Source organism: Galeopterus variegatus, unplaced genomic scaffold (assembly GCF_000696425.1).
Source record: "Galeopterus variegatus unplaced genomic scaffold, G_variegatus-3.0.2 Scaffold267, whole genome shotgun sequence".
Lineage (NCBI taxonomy): Eukaryota > Metazoa > Chordata > Mammalia > Dermoptera > Cynocephalidae > Galeopterus > Galeopterus variegatus.
In genome coordinates, this window is record NW_007726378.1 from 187491 (window position 1) to 191884 (window position 4394).

A 4394-nucleotide genomic window follows, 5' to 3' on the forward strand; every position below is an offset into this window, starting at 1 on the left:
AGAAAGCCAGACACACAGTGGAGGGAAGAACACCCACCCCAAGAGAGACAAGTATAGAAAGGGCCCAAAGCGCAGGAAGGCCGGTAAGGGTCGAGAAGCTAGAGCGCCTGGACCGTGAGAGGAGAGTGGAGCCCAGGTTTCAACACAACAAACGCGCGTGCATTAAAATGCCCGGGTAGGAGACATTTGGGGTGGCCCTCTTGTGGAACCTGGTTGATTTAGCTTCTGGATAATTTGGAGAGAGCATGGGGTTATTTCAGAGAGGACACCGGACTAGCCGGGCCTTGCTGGGGTGGACTCTCAGTGGGAGCGAGTCCTTTTGCAGCCCCAGGAAGGAGTTACATTCAATCGACTCTGATGAATATTTTGGATCACAGCAGATCATCACTGGGAATACTGGAGGGGGGAGGATAGGACTGAATGTGTAGTGACCCCAGGACATTTCTTGGAAATTGCTTTTTAAAATAATCCCCTGACATAAGCTTGTTTTCATTTGCCTCTTTACCCAAGAAGCCAAGTTCAAAAATAAACCTGTTATTTTGGGTTCTCATTAATCAAGGTGAGGTTGTATGATTTTGGAAAAGGAAAGACTTTATTAGTCATTCTCACCAGTTATTTGCATTTATTTTAACAGCTTTCAAAAGCCATGGCTCTTTACAGTAAAGCAGGAGGTATTTCCTAGATTACTCTGCAGTGTTTATCTTTGACAGCCTGTTGTTCTAAGGGCCATAAATTTGCTATTTCCTTGGGTTTCCTTGAAACTGGGTTCCTCTATGTGGATAGTGGCCCCCACAGGGATCAAGACTAATACAGCTTGACTAAAGACTTCAGCTCAGCCTCTCCAACCCCCAGCTCTGGGAGCAGGCTGCGGGGAGAGTGCCAGACAGCCCTCGGAGCTAGGGCAGCTGCTCCCCGGGGCCCCTCCTGGACGGCGGCCGGGCTCCCTGGCTGTAGCTGCTGAGCCCAGCTGGTGGGAGGCAGGCCTTTTGTTCACTGACAGCACACGTAGGCAGGCTCCGGGTCAGGTTCACGAGCCTCCTGATGAAGCCCTGATTCTCCCCGTCTTCACAAGGATAAAAATGTTCCTGTTGGGGACTCACCCTCTTTATACAAACACATCGATGAAGCCCCAGCAACTCTGGGTTTTGTTTTAGTTGGCATCTTCACCTAAGAGAGCCGGCCAACCACCCAGGCTGTTCCTCGGAGAGCCTGAAAGTGCTGCCGCTGCCAAAAGGCTTCCTGGTGATCTTAGAGGCCGAGGGCTAAGAGCTGGGGTGGGGGTTTGCTCAGGGACCCAGGGTGCAGGACTCCCAGACCCTGGTGCCTTCTTTCTTATTCTCCTTCCTATTCAGACATATCCAGTTTGCTTTCCTAAGAAAGCCCGTAGAACATAGCGGGCTGGAATTAGAGCAAACTAAGTCAGAATTCAGCTCCGCCACTTCTTAGGCTGGGCAAGTCACCAAATCTGCCTGTTCCAGCTTCCACAACCATAAACTGGGGGCGACAGCATCTGCCTTGCACGGTTGTTTTGAGAATTGAGGATGATAGATGTAAAAAATTCCCTGCTACTTAGAAGGGACTTGTTAAGATGTGGGGGTTATTTACGAGAGAAGATTTGCCTGTCCTTCCCAAGTGGATTTGAGCAGAGCAGCCATCCTGTCCTCAGAGGCCTGGCCATTCCAGCCTGTCGGGTCTGGAGAGCAGCTCCTCTTGGCACTATGTGGACCTTTGACGTGTGGTGTGTTCCCGGAATGTTCTAGCATCCCCTTTGAACTTGTGGGATCTAAATTTGGACTCCTTTACCATTAGCTGCTTGACTAAGCCACTCCATGTTTATTTTTTGTAAGCCCTTTGGAGATTTCTTTCATCACAGAAAGGTTTGAATCAGATGTGACAGGACAGCATCCCTCCTTCCTGACCCATGCTCTGGAAATGGGGGGGAGGGGGAGGCTAAACTCACTTTCCTGTCCCATCAGGGTTTACACCATGGGCAGGAATTGGAATGAGTCTCCCCTCGCTCATCTGATGATAAGTTTGGGTTCTGGGGGAAGAGAGGGAAGCCAGGGCTGCCCGAAGAGGGACTTAGCTGGGGACACTGCTTTTCCCCGCGCCTTTGATGTGAATTTGATGTGTGAGTGTGTTAAAGCCCCTGTTGGAGGCACGCGTCAGGCTTCCTAGCCCTTCTCACATGCTAACGGCAATGCAGATAATGTATGTCATGACCCTAAAGTATTTTTAGCTCCATTCAAGCTCCTCCAATAACCAACAGAGACATGCGAGGCTCTCGGAAGAGAGGCCATCATCAGGCTGGAAGACCTATCCTTGCAAATCACAGGGACATTTGACAGATAAGGAGAAGAGAAAGCAATTGAGTCGACTTTGTACATTTTTTTTTTTTTTAATTTTAAACCATGGCCCTTTGTTTCTTGGAAACCATTCTCTCTAAATGTCAGTTCTACTCCGTTATGGTGCTCAGCTGTGTCCTGTCTCAGGCTTGAAGAGTTTACAAAGATTTGTGAACTGTGACTTTACTGGAGGAGATAACGTTCATTACCTCTTCCTCTGCCCCAGCCCTTTCCCATGGTGACTGTCCCAGATTACAGAACCTGAGGCTAACATCTGAGCAGAGGAAGGAAACTTTGATCTCTGTTCCTAAAAGTTTTATTTTCAAAATGTTCCTCCCAGCAGCTATCTTTAAAAAATTTCACTCCCGTCTGCAACTGGTAAAGGCTGTGGATAAAAGTTCTGTTTTTAGTGGTTTGCTCCTTCCCACTTCAAAGTGCTTTTTCGGGACACTCGTCACAGTTGAGAGTCAAAGGGCATGTGTGCAGATAGGCAGCACTGAGGATTTGGTACAGACCACCCTAGCATGTCCATAACCCCAGTGAGCTCCCACCCTCAGTCTGAGCCAGGCTGTTCTGTCCTCGTCACCTCTGGTTAATCTGACATCATTCCAGTCATTAACCTTTTTCAGAAGACAGAAGGAAACTGGAAAACAGGTAAGATTATGTAGCAGGTGTAATAGCCAAATCCAAGCAGTGAACACTGACTGGGACAGATTTTTTATAAATAGCCACAACGATATTTTCTTATCTTGCATGCTCATCCAGAACCTTGCCATGCCTGCATTCAGCAAACAGGTAAGATTATGTAGCAGGTGTAATAGCCAAATCCAAGCAGTGAACACTGACTGGGACAGATTTTTTATAAATAGCCACAACGATATTTTCTTATCTTGCATGCTCATCCAGAACCTTGCCATGCCTGCATTCAGAGGTAGAACCTGTGTCCCCTCCCCATGAACCTGCTGGGCCTTTGTGACTGCCTCAACAGAGCACGGAGGAAGTGACACTCTGGGACTTCTGAGGCTGCATCATGAAAGGCCGTAGAGCTTCCACCTGACTCTCTCAGAATGCCCGCCTTAGGAAGGCAGCCGCCATAGTGGGAGGGAGCCCAGGGACCCTAGAGGGGCTCACATGGCCAGGTACTGAGGCCTGAGGCCCTGGCTGAGCTGTCAGCCAACAGCCACTCGGCAGCCACGTGAGTAAGCCATCCTAGAGGCAGACCTTCCCATCCAGCCACAGGGGCAACCCTTCCCCACCAACCTCTGTCCAAATCACAGATCATGAGCTAAATAGATTGCTGTGGTTGTAAGCCACTAGGCTCTGGGTGGTTTGTTCATAGCAGGCGACACCGGGCACTGGCTCTCGTCCTCTGTCACTCTGTGTGCTCTCTGCTGCTGTCTTCTCTGGGCTCGCTTCTAAAGTCCGGCTCTTCCTCTTCTCCCCTTCACCCCATCACAAGTGCCTCCTGGAGAAAGCGGGGTATGGGGGTGAAGAGGTGATAGCACTGCTTTGAGCAGCTTTGTTGCTTCTCTGCACTCACTACGCGCTCATTCGTACCTTTGCATTTTTCTGGACTGGGACCCTGCTCTCTGCCCCACTGTGTCAGATCCACAGGAAGCTCCAGCGCTCCCCGCCTGCATAGGCCCCTTCTAATTTTACATCTGTATTTTGGATTGTTTTTCTTAGAAGGCCCCCCAAAATGTATAAGCTACCCACCCACAAAATATATAAGCTGCCCCTTTCTTGCCTCTTTCCAGATGGGAAAAAGAGCTGGGATCCCACCCTCCTCACCACAGGGATTTTGCTGTCAGAACTGGAAGCTTCTCTCCCTGGGACTCTTACATTACAGCTGACTGGGACGTTTAGTAATGACAAAAGGGTCAGTTCATCAAGAAAACAGAATCAAATGTGTATGCACATAAAAGGGCTTTGAAATACGTGAAGTAAAATCTGACAAAATTAAAGGGAGACATAGATGATTCCACAGCTATGGTTGGATATTTTAACACCCTTGTTTCAGCAACTGATAGAATTAGACAAAAAAAAAAA

General features: G+C 48.8%; 1 long non-coding RNA gene across 1 annotated transcript; it reads right to left on the reverse strand.

The window, feature by feature from the left end:
• Positions 1–3000: 3000 nt before the first annotated feature.
• On the reverse strand, positions 3001–3314 carry LOC103585701. The gene is made up of 2 exons (XR_550097.1): positions 3265–3314; positions 3001–3123 (listed from the first exon to the last, which is right to left on the reverse strand). It is a non-coding gene; the product is annotated as an uncharacterized LOC103585701 (long non-coding RNA).
• Positions 3315–4394: the final 1080 nt, after the last annotated feature.